Genomic DNA, 20,484 nt, shown 5'->3' with positions numbered 1-20,484 from the left:
TACAAGTATTAAAATATACATTTATTTTTACTTTAATAAGTACTTTCACCTAGTACTTTGAACAGCAATGGTTACTACAGTACTGTAACTGGTTCAGCAAATACATTATTATTTTTGCAACACACTTTGTTTCTCTGGTTTTTGTTGTGTTGTCAAATGCAGGATCCAAACCCTGTATTTCCTATAGGAATATGCATTCACTTTTCACAGTTTTGAGGAAAAATTGGTATAGCTGGAACCTAACCCCTATTTCCCATAAGTACATTTTTCACTATTTGCAGTTTGCGATGTTTTTGGGGAACCATAGCATCGTGAACACTGAGAACGGACTGTACTGTCCAATCATTAATGTAGACCCCATATACACTACACTCTCCCCTCCTTTTTACTAAGTCACGCTGCAATGCTGACGCAGCCCATTCAGAGTAAATGGGCTGTGTTGGCATTAGTGCATGGCAGCCGCTAATGTGGCTTAGTAAACATGGGGTTTGTGTCAGCAGTTATAGAAAGGGTACACAATTACAACTTGTTGTAAGGCAACCCTTAATAAGAGATGCATGGAATTTTTCTTCAGCAGCCATACGTATGCTTAATTGTATTTGTGAGAAAATAGGTATAGTTAGGAATTTTCTTAAGTCCTCAGCTTTCTTCTCAAACTGAGGAAGGCTATGGTTAGACGTTAGTGCTTGTATAATGACTTTCTTCAGTGGGAAGTTTTGTTATTTTTTTTAATTGTATTTTAGCTTCACATCGTCATTTTGTATTGAAGACTCTATGCAGGGTGGCATGAGGATTTGTTGCAATAAAATAATTTTGTGGCTAGATTCTTTTTTTTAAAATATGTTGTGTGTAGTGTTACTCCTTTTTTTTCTTGTTCCCAGTTACAGTCTTGAGATTGTTATTTAGGGGTCATTTTATTAAGCTGCAGTAAAAAGTGGTCTTAGTGTGCCTTTATGCATGTTTTTCTCATGTGCCAAGGTTGTTCTTATAGAAGCCGGAAAATGGCTGATTTTCTATTTTTCTAATTAATGGCCATGAGACCATTTCCAAAAATTAGTGCATGAGCCCTTACTGCCATCTATTTTATAGGCATTAAGGGCTCGCATGCTAATCCTGCACTAATCCATGCACGGTAATGTGAATGTGCTAACTGATTTGTGCTATCATGCCCTTTCTCAGCTCCCAGACATGCCCCCTCTGAGAAAAATTTGTAGCGTGTATTTTGTGCGCACACATTGTGCTTTTATCACAGGGTGTCTCAACATGTACCATAGTAAGACCTTTTAAGTTCCGGTAAGCACATGCTAGCAGCTTAATAAAAGGAACCCTTACCCCCTAATTTTTTAAATGGTGCTTTAAATTGTGTGTGTAAATTTGGCCACACAATAACTGATTGAATGCTGATAATTGGGTGCTAACAATCAATACTAATTAGCATTAATTAAAAATTGTGCACATTTACATGTGGCGCGAAAAAGGGAGCGCAGCTATGGGCAGATCAGAAGCGTTACCACAATTTATGCGTGTTATAGAGTAAGGGGGATCTGAGGCCAAATTTGGCACAGGGATTTATACCAAAGTTTCGGAGGTGTAAATGGTTGAGCCCAAGCTGTTCCTAGCGCTAAGCTCTATTCTATAAACGATGCCTAACTTTGAGTGCCATTTATAGAATAGCACTTAGTGCGTTTTTTTGGCGCCATTTATAGAATTCAGTCCTTAATGTTTAAAAAGTAACAAAAGAACAACAGTAGGAGACTAACAGCCAGTTACTAACATGCAATATTCATCAGCATGTGCTAATGCCATTAATGTGCGCTAAGTTTACGACAGGACCCAGGTTATGTAGTGGAATCTAGTTACACTAACAGGGCAAGTTAACAGCATTAGTGCACATTTCTGCAGTAGCACTTCATTTGCATCTTTTCACCAAATTGGCCATACAGACCTTGTAAAATCATCTTCAGACCATTGTACTTTTTCCAATTCAAAATGTTTTAAAGTAGGAGTTTGTTTCACTGACCTGCGCATCATAATTTTTCCTTTCGGAAAAAAAATAAGAATATTCAATAAATAGAATATTATGAACGCCCTACAATTTTGTTGGGATTCCGTATGTGTAAGAAAAATTTGGATTATGGTTACAAAATATGATTAATGAAAGAAGTATCAGGTGAGTTTGAAACCAGAAATCTTACTGAACATGTAGCAAGATATTCATACCAAGGCATATCATCAAAAATTAATTAAACCTTTTTATTAACTGCTAAAATATTCATAGCCAGGGTATAGATTCACCCAAACATTTAAATCAAATCTGCTTGACTTATTTGGAATAGAAAAATAGTCATACTACAAGTCCATTATGATACATATTTATTTACGTGGTTACATGGTGTTATCCATAATCATCACATTTCTGAAATATGAAATAATTGGTTTACATTTACCCATTCTACTTCACTCAGGCCCCGATGATGTCAGGTTCTCAGGTTCAGAGCCCGCGGGGCTGGGCTCTGGAGCAAACGTGAGCCCTTGGGCTGCTGACGAGGAGTGACAGCAGCAGGCAAAACCCACCAACCAACACTGGGTAAGCACACCAGCAGGGACTGCAGGCACTGCCCAGCGAACCGGAACACATGGATTGGAATCCCCCGGACTGGAGGACCCAGGACTGGAACACTGGACTGCAATTCCCCGGACTGGAACACACACCGGACCGGAACACACTGGACTGGAGCACACCAGACTGGAACACACACCGGACCGGAACACACTGGACTGGTCCCCCGGACTGGAGGACACAGGACTGGAACATGGGACTGGAGCACACTGGACTGGTCCACACAGCTTCACCTGCACTTAGCTACTAAGCCCCCCAGGAGTTGAGCTCCTGGGTTCGAGTAGCCGACAGGACTTACTGGACGACACAGGGACCAGGACTAGAAACAGAAGTGCTCCTAAACCTAAACTGATCTAAAGTGTTCCTAAGCCCAGCACCAACAGAAAAGCTCCTAAGCCCTCCACTAACAGCAGTGCTCCCAACAGAAACTAACAGGGGTGCCCCTACGCCCTACACTAACAGAAGTGCAGGGAACCCACAAGGGAAAAGGAAGGGAAGACAAATGCCAGACCTAACACTGGTACTTCCTAAGCACCAAGCTGCAGCAGCTAAACATGGGTTCTCACCCTGGTGCTTCCAAAGCACCCAGCTACAGCAGCTAACCACAGGTCATGAGGAAAAGCGGGGCAAGCACAAGGAAACAAGCAGGAAAGCCCAATACCCAAACAACAAAAGGTGCTTCCTAAACACTTACTAACACGGGTGCTCCCAGCACCAACCTCCAGCACTGCACCAACAGCAGTGCTACTCACTATAACAAAAGGGGAAAAACAGGGAAGTCAAACACACAAGTCACAAGTGCACACTGCACTAAACTAACCTGGACCTAAAGCAAGTAGCCAGAAGCAAACGTTGCGAAGGCCCTGAAGGAAAGAACCCACTTCCTTATCAAGGCCCTCCCTGATGATGTCACACTCCCTAGACCCAGGCAACAGCACACTAACCCAGAGAGCACACTGAAAACCATAGAGGCCCAACCCACACCAATGCAACACCGTGAAACACTTGAAGCCAGTACACCCAAAGAGAGTTAGAGCAACTCAGACTACCCACACAGGTGCAGTATAGTGAAACAATTAGAGCCCTGCTGCTGGAAGCTGCCAGCACAGAGAGACAGAGCCAGCTCAGAAAGGACAGACAAAGAAACAGAAGCCAGCTAAGAAGCTGACCCCCAGGAAAGAGGTAAGTTTGAGAGGGGTTCAGACCCCAATCATAACAGATGATCAATCTCCCCACTCTGTTCCAAACAGTGCTGTAAAATTAATGCCAGAACAGTGCGGGGAAATAACTCCCCTATGATCGAAACTAATAGTATGCAAATTTAGGTGCACTATTAGCTTAGATCATGGGGGTACTTCTGCGGGAAGATTCTGCCTGGGCATGCGCCCAAGGCACAATCCTTCTGCAGAAGTTGTTTGACAGGTCTGGGCTATCTAAAACAAACTTTGGACCTGTCAAACATTACTAGTGCAAGGGACTAGAGGTCCAGTGGACCTCCAGCCCCCTGACACCCCCCCCCCCCAATTCAAGGGCACAGGGGGTTGGAGGTCCCTAACCCATCCATACCAAAAAATGTCCCTGGTGGCCATTGGACACCTCCCTCCCCCTGGAGGAGGGAGTACCACTCCCTTTTCTTTCCAGTGCTTCCTCCAAAATGGCAGTGCCCTTCTCTGCCCAATGCATCCTCCTTCATCATGTCAAGGTACGGGAAGCACCTGACGTCCTGGGCTGCCTGGCTTAACCCTAATGCCAGCTCTGAGCTGGCATAGGGTTAATGGTATTCCGCCCGTACAATCAGAGTACAGTGCTCTGATCATATGGGCGGAATATCACAGAGCTTGTTTAAATATCATTTAAATGAGCTCTGCTGTATTCCTTGGGCTCTCTCTTCGTGCTGCACTGGTAAATTCGGGTGCTAGTCCAATGCTAGTGGTCTGCAGTGCCCATATTACCTTTGATCATTGGCCCCTCAGGATTTTATAGACTTCTAACATAACTCCCCTCAGCTGTCTCTCGTCTCCAAGCGGAAAAGTCTTATGTCCATTTTATCATTTTGGTTTCCGTTCTCTGTACCTTTTCCAGTTTTGATATCTTTTTTTGAGGTGGTGCGACTAGAACTCTGCACAGTACTCAGTATGGTTGCACCATGGAATGATACAGAGGCAAATCATGTTCTTTGGTGGTGACGCCTAATGTAGAACCTAATATCAAGTAGCTATATTATGGGTTATTTTTCCTTTTTGTGCATCACTTTGCACTGGTCCACACTGAATTTAATCTGCCAGTTGGTGCCTACTCTCCCTTTTTAGCAAAGTCCTCCTACAATTTCTCATAATCTGCATGTGATTTAAAAACTGAATAATTTTATGTCATCTGCAAATTTGTTCATTTGATTTGTTCCATTTCTGGCGCATTTATAAATGTTAAATAGCATGAATCACTGTGAAGATCCCTAGGGTATTCCTCTATTCACTTTTCTGCATTGAGAAAATTGGACATTAACCCTGCTTTCTGTTTTCTATCTTTTATCCAGTTCCCAATTCAGACGAGGACACTGCCTCCTATCCCATAACTTTTTTTTTTCTTTCAGAAATCTCTTATGAGGGACTTTTTGTCAAAAGCTTTCTGAAAATCTAGATGCACTGTAGCGACTAGTTCACGTTATCCATGCCTTAAAAAATGTAGCAGATTGGTCAGATTTTCCTTGTCAGAATCCATGTTGGCTTTGTCTCATTAAGGGGAGTAGTTATCAAGCAGCCTTAAGTCGCATTATTTGTCCCTTAAGGTACTTAAATGGCCCTAGCATCACTTGACATAAAATACTACAGTGATATTTAAGTTCCAAATGCATGTTTTGCACCTCATCTCTATGCAAATACCCTAATATGACTTGCAGTGATATATAAACAAGTCACATTAGGGCCAAAAAACACAGTGAGAGAATCCCAGATTTTTGCTAGGGTTATTTTATGACCCAGTTGTTTCAGACCAAAAGTTGCATCCTGATGCTCCTGGGACACCAGAGCAAGGCCCCTCCATCCCGCACCTCACAGGTGGCCCTTGCTCCCTCAAAAGACTACCTTGATATCTGTTGTGATCTGGTGTGGATGTCTGAGGGAGGGAGTGTTTGGGTAGGAGCAATGCCTAGTAGCTCCTGCCCAGTCCAGCACCACATCCAAAATGATGACCCCTGACTACTGCCTAGGGGTAATATTTTCATATAAGGAAATATTTCCTTATATTGAAACATAACCCCTAGTGGTAGTTTCACCGTTTTGGATGTGGTGCCGGACTGGGCATTACTCCTACTCGAAGAGCTCTGGATTCTCCCCCCAGACCACCACTGATATCAAGGTAGTCCTTTGAAGAGGTAAGGGCTGTGGGAGGCTTGGCGTTGATGGGGATGGGTGGGGCTTGTGTTGATGGGGAAGGGGAGTCCAGGAGCTGGGGGGACCTTTCTCTGGTGTCCCAGGAGCATCAGAACCCATCTTTGCGGCCTGATGCTGCCAGGCTCATACTGTAGAATAATTCAATTCAATTCTTGTATACTGCTAATATCCCCTTTCCAGGGTTCAGTGCGGTTTACATTCTAGGTGAGACAAAAGCAGATAGTGTTAGTGTGAGGTATGAGAAATATTAGAGACCATTAGTGTAATGCATGAGACTAAAAACATGAAAGGATAATGGATGATACTAGGAAGTAGAAGTCATGATGGATTATTATGAAGCAATCTTTGGGAAGTGCAAGGTTTTTATCTGAAGATGAGGTAGCTGTTTTCTGTTGTGATGGGAATAGGTAGAACGTTCCATATTTTGACTCCAAGTATGGGGATTGGAGAGCTGAAAATCTTCTGATTTTGAATTGTCTTTTGAAATGGTGATGCTATCATTAGTTGTTGTTTCAGTCTGTTAGACTGGACTAGATATAGCAAAGTGGTCTTAGTCAGTAGTTCAGAGGTGAAGCTCTGTAAGATTTGAAAAACAAAACAAGCAGCTTTGAACCTGAGTCTCTGCTATGGGAAAGCAGTGCAGTTTGTTTAGATGAGTTGAAACACTAGTATATCTATTCAATCTGTATATTAGTCTTGCAGCTTTATTCTGTATGGTTTGCAGTTTTTTCTGATATTGACACTTAAAACCAAGAAATAGAACGCTACAGTAATCCAGTGGGGTAGGATTAACATTTGGGCTAGTAGGGATCCAAGATGGCGCCTAGAGCTGATGCGCGTGAACTAGTCTCTGATACCCCCTAGACTCTGCCGCATTTGAGTTTCCTCGGACCCGGAATGGGAAAGCAGAAAGGAAAGTCTAATTTGCCTACCTCCACAGACAGGGCAGTTCCACCTCTTCTGCAACAGATGACTTTGGAGGAGTCGGGGCTACAAGCGCCGAGAGCCCAGCTGCTCGTTTCGGGAGGTCCGGGAGAACTTTCTGACCTGAGCGCGGAGGGAGTGTCGCTAAGTCCGCCTCCCACAACAGTACTTCCACGACCTGGGGATGAATTGAGGGCAGCGAGTGAGCAGAACGCGGAGGCCGGAAGTCGGACCCCTGCGGTTGCGTGTGGAGACCCCGCTGCCTCTTCAACGCCGATGGGAATAGCGCCTCAGGCAGGATTGATGCCTGAGAGGGATGCCGGCGATTCTACCATCGATCGTGTAGTAATGATAAAACCTACGACTGTAACCTTAGATAAAGTTTGGGAAGCAATACAAGGACTGAATTCCAGCCTACAACAGATATCAGGTATTTTACGGGGAGATGTGGCCAAACTAAAGCAGGTTCAAGATGTGGTTACTACTAAAATAGCAGAGCAAACAACGAAAATGGAACTTTTTGATAAAGATTTAAAAGCAGTGAATTCCTCAACTTTATTGTTGATAAAAAGCAATAACCTCCACCAGCGTAAAATGGAATATCTGGAGAACCAGATTAGGAGAAACAATTTACGTTTTCTTAATTTTCCCAAATCTCCTTTGATTCCAGCACTGGAAATGCTGAAAAAATATCTTAGGGAAATATTGGGTGTCCCTTCTGAGGGTTTTCCACCCATTACTAAAATGCAATATATCTCCGGTGCTGGAACAGGAACTTTACCTAATGCTCCTCAACCTGGCCTAAATCTAACAGATTTCCTGGACAGTTCAATGGAGGTTATAACCGAAAGAACCACGCTGCTGGTTACTTTCGCTCTGGAATTAGACCGCAATAATATATTCAAGCTTTATTTTCGCCACATGAACTCAACTTTCCTTGGATCAAAAGTCCAGATTTTTCCTGATTTTGCTAGAGAAACGCAAAGAAGAAGAAAAGAATTTCTGTTGTTGAAGGAGAGAGTTCTCCGAATTGGAGGGACTTTCCTGCTTAGGTTTCCTTGCAAATGTTGTGTTTCTTTAAACTCTACTAATTACATGTTTTTTGATCCAGGGAAATTATTAGAATTTATTTCTTCTAAAGAATAATTTTGTAGTAGTTCTTGATGGTTAGCGCTTTAATCTTGGCTGCGACATCTAGGCTTTCTCAGCTTTAATTATTAATCATTTGGGTTAATTCATTTCAATTTATAATTTCCTAGATCTTGGATCATTGTATTGTGGACTAAATACATTAAGATAATATGCCTATTTTTCTTTGATTTAATGTTTGTTTTTCAATATACGAATTTATGAGTAATTTCATAAATGTAATCATTAAACTTATAAATAAATAAAAAAATTAAAAAAAAAATTTGGGCTAGTACTGCAAAGGCTTTTTGATCGAAGAATGGTCTGACTAGATGTAGCTGTCTCATTTTGAATAGTGTTTTCTTCCATAGCTTAATATGGGAAGAGAAGGTGAGTGAAGAATCAAGTAAGACCCCTAATACTCTGGTTTCAGATTTGACTATAAAGCTTTGACCAGCAGACAAAGATATTGATGATGGGATCTCAACTCCCTGATTTTTGAACCACAGGACCTTGTTTTTTTACGATTTCAGTTTCAGTTTATTGGTCAGAGCCCAGGTTCTAACAGCAGTCATACCATTTGTACAGATTGAGTTGGATCTTTGTTTGATGCTGGTAAGAGAAGCATGATGTCATTTACGTAGGATAATAGTAGTTCATTAAGTCCCAGGTGTATTGAGGTAAGGGATGACATAAAGAGGTTGAACAGGATCAGTGAGAGGGGAGATCCTTGCGGAACCCCGCAGTTAGTAGACCAGTAGTTAGAAAGTTGGTTGTTTTGCCTGACAGAATAGCTTCGATTTGAAAGGAGTTCACTGAATCATTTGAGCACAGTCCCTGTTATTCCTATCTGATCCAGGCATTCGAGTAGCAATGTGTGGTCAACTGCATCGAACGCAGCTGATATATCAAATTGGAGAAGAGTTACTTGGTTGCCTTTGCATAGGTATTGTTTGACATATGTAGTTAGAACTAAAAGTAATGTTTCTGAACTATATGATGATCTGGAGATGGAGCAAGAGCTGGAAGATACATATGCAGCTGTGCATAATCTAAACCTTATTCGTGGTTTCTAAAGGCAATATTTTGTGTAGAAAAACCGTTTCCAATCACGGCTGCAATCTTGCTGGGGACAAGTTTCAAGTTTATTTAAAGAATTCTTGTCCTGCCCATCAAACAAATGTCTGAGTGGTGTACAAACTAATGGAAAGAGCAAAGAAGAAAAAGAGAAAACATAACCACAAAGAAGAAGTGCACAGAGGGGAGAACTACAATGTTAATAGAAAAGGAGGGGAGGGGAAACACATAAGTGAAGTTGTTTGATCCAGGTCCAGTGTGCGGATGCTCCTGCTAGGCATATGTATCAGTGAACAGGTTGGTTTTTAGGTCTGCTTTGAAGAGTTGAAGGGAGGAGTGGAGCTTGAGACGATTGGGTAGTGCATTCCAAAGTTCAGAACCCTGAACAGAGAAGATTACATGTCTGAGGGAATCATCTAATATAATAAAACGCACCCTCAACGTTCTGAGGACAACGTTCTTTGAAGCCTTGAAGCCTTGAAGCCTGAAGCCTTGAAGCCTTGAAGCCATGAAGCCATCTGACGTCACTCCCAGGCTGAAGGGTTCGCGCCGGATTCGTGGTGTGAAGCCTTCAAGCCAGCCAGCCGTCTTTGCCCCGCCCTCGCCTCAAACCAAATAAATCCGGAAGCGAAGCGTCAGGGAAGGAGGCGGCGCTCCCGACGTCTAGCCTTCCCTTCACTGTGTTCCGCCTTCAAAAGAAGGCGGGAGACAGCGAAGGGAAAGCAAGACGTCGGGAGCGCCGCCTCCTTCCCTGACGTTTCGCTGCACGAACCGCCACGGAGGTAAAGTTAAAACGAAGAAGAAAAAAATAAGGGATGCATGGATGCGAAGGGGGGGGGGGGTTGCATGGATGTGAAGGGGGGGACATGGATGCGAAGGGGGGGGGAGAAGAGGGCGGGCCAGGCTGGGACATGGGAGAGAGAGGAGCATGGATGCGAGGGGGGGGGGGTCATGGAAGGGAGAGAGGGGACTTGCTGGAAAAGGATGAATGGAGGCGGCAGGGGACAGAGGAGCATGGATGGGCATGGAATGGGAGGGCAGGGCTCAGGGAGAGAGGGGAATTACTGGAAATGGATGAATGAAGGGGCCAGGGGACAGAGGAGCATGGATGGGCATGGATTGGGAGGGCAGGCCTCAGGTAGAGAGGGCAATTGCTGGATAGGGAAAAATGGAGGGGCCAGGTGACAGATGAGCATGGATTGGAAGGGCAGGACTCAGGGAGAGGGAAATTGCTGGATAGGGATGAATGGAGGGGACAGATGGCCATGGATGGATATGGATTGCAGGGCAGGCCTCAGGCAGAGAGGGAAAATGCTGGATAGAGAAAAATGGAGGGGCCAGGTGACAGAGGAGCATGGATGGGCATGGATTGGAAGGGCAGGACTCAGGGAGAGGGGAATTGCTGGATAGGGATGAATGGAGGGGACAGATGGGCATGGATGGATATGGATTGCAGGGCAGGCCTCAGGCAGAGAGGGGAAATGCTGGATAGGGAAAAATGGAGGGGCCAGGTGACAGAGGAGCATGGATGGGCATGGATTGGAAGAGCAGGACTCAGGGAGAGGGGAATTGCTGGATAGGGATGAATGGAGGGGACAGATGGGCATGGATGGATATGGATTGCAGGGCAGGCCTCAGGCAGAGAGGGGAAATGCTGGATAGGGATGAATGGAGGGGCCAGGTGAAAGAGGAGCATGGATGGGCATGGATTGGAAGGGCAGGACTCAGGGAGAGGGGAATTGCTGGATAGGGATGAATGGAGGGGACAGATGGGCATGGATGGATATGGATTGCAGGGCAGGCCTCAGGCAGAGAGGGGAAATGCTGGATAGGGAAAAATGGAGGGGCCAGGTGACAGAGGAGCATGGATGGGCATGGATTGGAAGAGCAGGACTCAGGGAGAGGGGAATTGCTGGATAGGGATGAATGGAGGGGTCAGATGGGCATGGATGGATATGGATTGCAGGGCAGGCCTCAGGCAGAGAGGGGAAATGCTGGATAGGGATGAATGGAGGGGGCAGGTGACAGAGAAACATGGATGGCCATGGATTGGGAGGGCAGGGCTCAGGGAGAGAGGGGAATTGCTGGAAAAGGATGAATGGAGGGGGCAGGGGACAGATGGCCATGGATTGGGAGGGCACGGCTCACACTCTCTCATATACAATGTCTTTCTGACTCTCACTCTCACACACTCTGTCTCACACTGTATCACATTCACTCTCTATGTGCCACACAGTCACTCACACACTCGCTTGGTCTCATACACACACTCTCTCTCACACTGTGTCTCACATACACACTTGCACACACTCTCATTCTCACACACACACTCTCTCACAAACACACTCACACCCAGACTCACTCTCTCTCTCACACACTCACACTTTCACTCTGACTCTCAAACAGTCACTCTCACATACACTCTCCCAAACATACACACTCCAAGGAAAACCTTGCTAGCGCCCGTTTCATTTGTGTCAGAAACGGGCCTTTTTTACTAGTGGACTATATCACGGAATGAAGGAACGATGAGTCTGTTCTGCTGAAGGGAATGCAACGTTTGGGTTTGGACAGTAGGGCATCAGAAGGCTAGAAAGAAAGGATGGCTGTCCAGAGGTATGGATCTTGTACACCAATGTAAAAGCGTGCTTAGACTTTAGCTTTGATTTATTGGTGCAAAACTAAATTATGTGGGTAGAAATATCCACATAATTTGCACCGGCATGGGCTGTTTTGATGATTACATTTAGTGTACCCAAATATTTAGTGTAGATAAAATCTTTGAAGAGAATAGATTTTTCTAAATGGGGGTCATTTGAAACAGTGTAAGTGCTCTATTTCATAATTAGTATCTGTAGCTACTGGGACTGATTAGTGATATGCTACATAATTATTTCTCATTACCAATCAGCTTGCAGACTTTGTTTTCAAGAATTTTCTTCACGTTATTTGTTATCATTTTAAGTGCTTGTTTTAGCTGAAAGCTAACACCTGATATATATTATTTTGGTGTAGCAGCTTCTTCTTACTCTTGAGCTTGCCTTTTGTGAGGCTCACATGTCATAAGCCTTTATTCACTGTTACCTTTTTTTCTACTTTCTACTTGGACTGCAGTTCTCTCCAAAACTTGGCAAGAGTGCATCCTTGTGCCAAAACAAACAAACAGAATTTTAGGCATTATAAGGAAAGGAATAGAAAATAAAAACGAAGAATATCAGAATTTCTCTGTATTGCGCCATGGTGTATCGCTCTGATTGTTGCATCTCAAAAGATATAGAAGAGTTAGAAAAGATACAGAGAAGGGCCACCAAAATGATTAGGAGTTGGAACATCTATCATATGAGGAAAGCTAAAGAGGTTAGTGCTCTTCAGCTTGGAGAAGACACTGCTGATAGAGGATATGATAGAGGTGAACAAAATCCTGAGAGGCTTGGAACAGGTAAACACAAATTGATTAGTCTTTTAAAACATGCAAAGACTAGGGGACAGTCCTTTAAACTCACAGAAAACTACCTACAATTCAGAAAAAACCTGAAAACACATCTTTTCAAGAAGTCTTTCCCCCCTGGATCTGCCTAATCCCACACCACCATACATCACGAAAAGTTCAGAAATGGAAAACAATAATATTAACCTCTCTCACAATATGCTAATATATCAACCTAAGCGTTTATTGTACTTCTGTATTATGGACTAGACTTCTACAAATCTACAGTTTGTAACCGCCTTTTTAGCAATATGTAAGCCACATTGAAACTGCCATATGGTGGGGAAAATGTGGGATACAAATGCAATAAATAAATTACATAGTAATACTATGAAAACAAGAGAAAATATTTTTCACTCAATGCATAGAACTCTGAATCTCATTACCAGAGAATGTGGTAAAAGTCATTAGCATTTCTGGGTTTAAAAGAGGTTTGGACAAATGCCTGGAAATAGTCTATAAACTGTTATTAAGTTAGACCCACGAAAAGCCACCACTTATCCCAGGGGGGTAGGTATCATGGAATCTTGCTGCTACTTGGGATTCTGCCAAATACTTGTTCCCTGGCTCAGCCAATGTTGGAAGCAGGTTAGCGTGACAATTGTGTTCTTATCATACTCTAGTCTCAGCTAGCTTATGGTACTGAAGTCAGCCAAGAAAATCAAACTTGCCTCTCCAGTACAGTATGCAAGCAGTTGATATCTATAGCTCACAAATATGTGGTTTATAGCTTTATAGTCTATTCTAGGACTTGTTCTTTTCTCTTGGGAGCTTGCAGAGATCATACCCAGCTGGCAAACTGTTAGGATTTAACTGGCTCTTTCTTAATTAACTTCAGGAGGTTTATTCTGTTAAATCTGTCTTGTCAATCTCACTGTTTGCAAAGCATTGTAGATATTTAAGCTGGCAACCCGGAAGAGTATGTAAGGACTTATCTATACATCTGAGAAAAAAGGCCTTCTATTTAGTTTCTCTCCTTGTCATTTTGTTTTATATATTCATTTATAACCTTCCCATTCTTATTCAGTGCTGAGTGAGGAACAATCAGAAACATACTAATTAATTTCAAATTAATGACCAAACATCAACCATTTTGTTTTCTTAGTGCGGGATATATCTCCAAATTTAAGCAGCAACCATAAAACAATACATATAGTAAAATCATTAAAACAAAACATCACTCTCATTAAAACAAAAATTCCAAATTTCAGAAGAACATTAAGGTCTTCTCTAAAAATCTTCAGATTTTATAGAAATCAATCAAATTCATCAACATAGAAATATTTGGTGGAAGATTCTATGCAACAAGACTGGTAATAGAAAGTACTCTAGTCTGGGTACACGTTCGCTGTGTCACCTTGACCGCCTTGAGTGAATTGTTTTCCTCAAAAAGGTGGTATATAAATCTATCTATCTATCTATCTATCTATCTATCTATCTATCTATCTATCTATCTATCTATCTATCTATTATTCTAAAACGTTTTGCTGACTAGAGATAAGCTTCTAAGATGGACGGATGTAGAAATGTTAAAGGAAATTAGGGACGCTAACAAACTGGGCAACACAATAATAATGGGTGATTTCATTTACCCTGATATTGACTGGGTAAATGTAACATCAGGGCATTCTAGGGAGGTAAAATTCCTTGACGAAATCAAGGACTGATTTATGGAGCAGCTGGTAAGGAGCCGACGAGAAGGAAAAATTCTGGACCTAGTCCTTAGTTGAGCGCATGATCTGGTGTGGGAGGTAATGGTGCTGGGGCTGCTTGATAACAGTGATCATAATATGATCAGATTTGATATTAGCTTTGGAGTAAGTATACGCAGGAAATCCAATACGTTAGCGTTTAACTTTAAAAAAGGAGTCTATGATAAAATGAGAACAATGGTGAAAAAAAAACTTAGAGGAGTGTCTGCGAGGGTCAAAAATTTACATCAGACATGGATGCTGTTCAAAAATACTATCCTGGAAGCCCAGGCCAAATATATTCTGTGTATTAAAAAAGGAGGAAGGAAGACCAAACGATAGCCGGCATGGTTAAAAAGTGAGGTGAAGGAAGCTATTAGAGCTAAAAGAAAATCCTTCAGAAAATGGAAGAAGCAACTGACTGAAAATAATAAGCAACATTATAAGGAATGTCAAGTCAAATGCAAAGCGCTGATAAGGAAGGCAAAGAGGGACTTTGAAAAAAAGATTGCGTTGGTGGGAAAAACATTGGAAGGCTAAGTGCTTTGAAAATATGCCTCATAGTAAATTTTTTTTAGGTATATTAAAAGCAGGAAGCCAGCAAAAGAATCGGTTGCACCACTTGATGACCGAGGGGTAAAAAAGTCAATTGGGGAAGACAAAGCCATAGCTGAGAGATTAAATTAATTCTTTTCTTCTGTCTTCACCGAGGAAGATTTGGGAGAGATACAGGTGTCAGAAATGGTATTCAAAGATGTTGCACGGGCAGGACAAGATGGCTGAATAGAGCAGGTGTGCGTGTTTGAGCTCCCGACTCACTAGTTTGTGCAACGAGAAGTTGGATCCGTACCCTGCGCTGGTCATGGGGAAACGGAAGGGAAAACCCAAGGGCTTGGCCTCCGTACCTGGGAATGTACCCCCTCCTCGCCAAGCAATCTTAGAGCAGTTCGGGATTCAACCGCTGGCTATGCAGGCGCCCGCTTCGGAGCTTTCCGTGATGACATCGGCGGAAAACAGCATGGAGGCGATCTCTCTGAGTCCGCCAGGGAACACCATTCCTCCACGACCCGGAAGCATTATGACCCCGACGGAGAAGACGGATGGAATGCCCAGAGTGGAGAAGATTCTACCGCCTTCAGGAGGCCTAGTTGGTGGTCTTTCCCCGATTGGGGGGGGGGGGGGTTGTCCACGTCTACCCCCACTCCAGTGGGAGTTGCACTGGTATTTCGGGAGGTGAAAAGACCTGAAGTGGTAACGTTAGACTCTATATGGGATGTTATCCAGGGTATGAATTCTCTACTCTCCCAGGTAACCAATTCTTTTACTCAAGAATTTGATAATGTGAAACAAGTTCAGAAACAGCTTACAGAGAAAATGCAAATCCAAGAAGGTCAAATGGAATCTTTAAAGATTGAACTCTCTGCTCTTCAGAATTTTGCAGGGACGGTGGTCAAAGATAGAGAGGTTCTAGTGAGGAAACTAGAATCTCTCGAAAATCAAGGGAGGAAGAATAATTTGCGGTTTATTAACTTTCCCAAGTCGCCCCTAATTCCAGCTATGGAGATGCTACGTAAATATTATACAGAAATACTTGAATTTCCACCAGAGGGATTCCCCCCTATTGTTCGGCTTCAATACATAACTGGAAGAAAGCCTAATCCTTTGAATCCTTCACCACAACAACCTGAAATGATCTTAACAGAGTTTTTGGAAAACTCTATAGAACTGGTAACAGAGAGAACTACTCTTATAGTTTTCTTTGCACTTGAAATGGATAAGATGAATACTTTTAAATTATATTTTCATCATTTGAATGATAAATTTCTTGGGGAAACTGTGCGTATATTTCCTGATTTAACCAGGGAGACTCAAGCCCGTCGGCGGGAGTTTTTGAATTTAAAAGCTAGAACCCTTGCTATAGGGGGCTCGTTTAAGTTAATATTTCCATGTTGTTGTATAATATCCCTGGATTCTGTTAACTACATATTTATGGAACCCAAGAAGTTGAGAGAATTATTATCAGCCAAAGAAAGTAGTGATAGATTAACCCAGGATGCCCAATAGAGAGTGAAAATGCTGAGCTCTCTGGCTGTGGGTGTTCCTCATGCCTCTGCCCTTTGGTTTGCTCTTTTTTTTCCTGTGAGTTTACTCAGAAATTTTTACCTTGTATCTTGTCCTTAAGTTGTAGTCTAAAAGATGTAAATTTACCTATGTATAATTGATGATATTATTTTTTTTCTTCTTTTTCTGTAAATAATATTTTATGTTATCTTTGATGACTAAATGAAAAAAAAAAAAAAAAGAAATGGTATTCAAAGCTGACGAGAAACTGAATGAAATCTCTATAAACCTGGATGTAATGGGGTAATTTGACAAATTGAAGAGTAGCAAATCTCCTGGACCAGATGGTATCCATGCCAGAGTACTGATAGAATTGAAAAATGAACTTGTGGAACTGTTGTTAGTAATATGTAATTTATATTTAAAATCAAGCGTGGTACCGGAATGTAACGCCGATTTTTAAAAAAGTTCCAGAAGAGATCCAGGAAATTATAGACCGATGAGCCTGATGTTGGTGCCGGGCAAAATGGTAGAGACTATTATAAAGAACAAAATTACAGAGCATATTCAAAACCATGGATTAATGAGACAAAGCCAGCATGGATTTAGTGAAGGGAAATTGTGCCTCACCAATCTATTAAATTTCTTTGAAGGGGTGAACAAACATGTGGATAAAGGTAAGCTGGTTGATATTGTGTATCTGGATTTTCAAAACGCATTTGACAAAGTACCTCATGAAAGACTCCAGAGGAAATTGGAGAGTCATGGATAGGAGGTAGTGTCCTACTGTGGATTAATAACTGGTTAAAAGATAGAAAACAGAGAGTAGGGAAGGGAAATGGGACTTGATATACTGCCTTTCTGAGGTTTTTGCAACTACATTCAAAGCGGTTTACATATATTCAGGTACTTATTTTGTACCAGGGGCAATGGAGGGTTAAGTGACTTGCCCAGAGTCACAAGGAGCTGCAGTGGGAATTGAACTCGGTTCCCCAGGATCAAAGTCCACTGCACTAACCACTAGGCTACTCCTCCACTCCGAGTAAGTTTAAATGGTCAGTATTATTAACGGAGAAGGGTAGTTAGTGGGGTTCCCCAGGGGTCTATGCTGGGACCGCTGCTTTTTAACATATTTATAAATGACCTAGAGATGGGAGTAACTAGTGAGGTAACTAAATTTGCTGATGACACAAAGTTATTCAAAGTTGTTAGATTGCAAGAGGATTGTGAAAAATTACAAGAGGACCTTATGATACTGGGAAACTGGGCGTCTAAATGGCAGATGACGTTTAATGTGAGCAAGTGCAAAGTAATGCATGTAGGAAAGAGGAACCCGAATTATAGCTACGTCATGCAAGGTTCTACGTTAGGAGTCACGGACCAAGAAAGGGATCTAGGTGTCCGTTGATGATACGTTGAAACCTTCTGCTCAGTGTGTTGCGGCAGCTAAGAAAGCAAATAGAATATTAGGTATTATTAGGAAAGGAATGGAAAACAAAAATGAGGTTGTTATAATGCCTTTGTATCGCTACATGGTGCGACTGCACCTTGAACATTGTGTTCAATTCTGGTCACCGCATCTCAAGAAAGATATAGTGGAATTAGAAAAGGTACAGAGAAGGGCGATAAAAATGATAAAGAGGATGGGATGACTTCCCTATGAGGAAAGAGTATTGCTTATTTCTGATCTGATGAAGAAGGGCAACCTTCAAAAGCTAATCAAGAAATGTATTAAGTTATGTCCAATAAAAAAGGTACCATCTTATTTTCTTTTCCATGTTTTATTTTGTTTGATTTCTATTGATTACCTTTAAAAGTGGACTAACACCGCTACCACACTTCCCTATGAGGAAAGGCTAAAGCGGCTAGGGCTCTTCAGCTTGGAGAAAAGATGGCTGAGGGGAGATATGATAGAGGTCTATAAATTAATGAGTGGAGTGGAACGGGTAGACATGAAGTGTCTGTTTACTCTTTCCAAAAATACTAGGACTAGGGGGCATTCAATGATGCTACAAAGTAGTACATTTAAAACTAATCGGAGAAAATTTTTCTTCACTCAACATGTAATTAAACTCTGCAATTTGTTGCCAGAGAATGTGGTAAAGACGGTTAGCTTAGCGGAGTTTAAAAAAGGTTTGGACGCCTTCCTAAAGGAAAAGTCCATAGACCATTATTAAAATGGACTTGTGGAAAAGCCATTCCTTATTTCTGGGATAAGCAGCATAAAATGTTTTGTACTTTTTTGGGGATCTTGCCATGTATTTGTGACCTGGATTGGCCACTGTTGGAAACAAGATGCTGGGCTTGATGGACCTTTGGTCTGTCCCAGTATGGCAATACTTATGCACTTATGTACTTATGTATGTACTTATGGACAGTAAAAGTGCATTAAGGGCCCCTTTTATTAAACTGCACTAATAATTCCTGTGGGGCAAATGCGATGATGCCCATTTTAATTGAATTGGCTGCGTCACATTTGTCACACTGGGAATCACTTTCGTGGTTTAGTAAAAGGCACCCTAAGGCTGATAACTTAGAGCAGGGGTTCTTAATAAGTGGTATCCACACCCCCAAGGGGTGCAGGAAGAGGTCAAACAGAGTGTGGGCAATTTATTGAAAATTTCTAGATAGAATGAAGGCAGTTATTAGGGCAATTATTGGTAGTATAACTTTATTATTGTAATTTTAGCAACATGTTAGCAGTTAGTCACTAGTGGACATTTGGTTTAGGAAGGGGATATAATCATTTAAAGGGGTGTGGAACCAAACAAGTTTAAGAACTACCGATTTAGGGTCCTGATTACTAAACTGCACTGTAGGTGCGCAAATGTTTTAGCATGCGCTAAAAGTTAGCGCACACTAATGACAGACACCCATTATATTCCTATGGGTGTCTCTAGCATTACCATGCACTCATTTTTAGCTCTTGCTAAAATGTTGGCATGTCTACAGTGTGGCTGAGTAAACAGGGCCCTTAGAGTTATCACACTAGGAGGTGTTTAAAAGCAACAGTAAAAACTTAAAACACATTGGAAAAACCACTGGGAGCCCATGCAGGCTTTGCAGAGATGTAGAAGAAATATGATTAGATCTGCCACTGCCAGTTACAGCACATGCAGCAGCATTCTGGGCTACTTGTACTGATCTCAACATTGTCTCCAGCAGCCTAAAATAACAAATGTTAAAATCTATTAAAGACTCTATCATGGCTTGCACTACTTGCCAAATGTGTAAAGGCTCCAACAAAAGTCTTAGATATTGCAAAAGTCAAAGCCTAAAAATAAACTGAATGGACCATCTGGGAGAATTGTCAGTGTTCCATACTATTTCCTTTTCTGTAAAGAACAGTTTTACTTTTTTTCTTTAGTGCCTTACCGCCTCATGGAGGAATGACGTGATCTCTTAGATCTGGTTAAACAGTCATTAATGCTGAAGACTCATATGTGTTTGTGAATCTTATATTGGATAACTCATTAAATATTCTACTTAAAAATCTTAAAAAAGAGAAAAAGACCTCAAATGTCCCGAGGTGGCAGCAAGGAGTGAAATCTTAATGCCCACATTCGTCAGACTCCAGTCTTCTCATCAGTCTAAAAAAAAAACTCATTTCAAAAGTTTTTATTTCATTTTTCTTTATATATTGTGCACTCATATACTTCAAATATTTCAAACCCTTTCTGTGGTTTTTCAACATACTCAAACCTTAAACAAATGTATATAAATCACTTAGCTTTTAATTCTTGCACCTAACGGGGCTCTCCTTTTCACTTTTATATAAGCTACTTGAGGGAACTAAGTGCTGAACATGTTAAATTAACTTCTTTAATGATGACGCCAGACTTCAAACATGGCACTTACTTGCCTGCATGATGCCAATTTCCATAGAGCCTTGCTATTCGGTGGTCACTAAGGTTACCAAATGGCTTCAGGTTATCAGGAATCAGTTGAGCTAGTCCATGTATTGTCCCATTGAGCCATTGAACTACAGCCCATTCATACAATGCCAGAAAACCAGAATTCACTTACCTTTTCTGTTGATGTGAAACCATCTGGTAATCTTACCATTGACACATCCCGTATCTATAGAACATCCCCTTGATAAAGGGT

General features: G+C 41.9%; 1 protein-coding gene across 1 annotated transcript in view; it reads left to right on the top strand.

The window, feature by feature from the left end:
• GALNT13 (polypeptide N-acetylgalactosaminyltransferase 13) overlaps nt 1-20,484 on the top strand; it is a 408,240-nt gene that overhangs the window by 44,435 nt on the left and 343,321 nt on the right. The gene's annotated exons all lie outside the window — the stretch shown is intronic.

The sequence above is a fragment of the Microcaecilia unicolor genome, chromosome 7 (assembly GCF_901765095.1).
Source record: "Microcaecilia unicolor chromosome 7, aMicUni1.1, whole genome shotgun sequence".
In the NCBI taxonomy this organism is placed as follows: Eukaryota; Metazoa; Chordata; class Amphibia; order Gymnophiona; family Siphonopidae; genus Microcaecilia; species Microcaecilia unicolor.
This window is presented reverse-complemented; position numbering and strand designations above follow the sequence as displayed.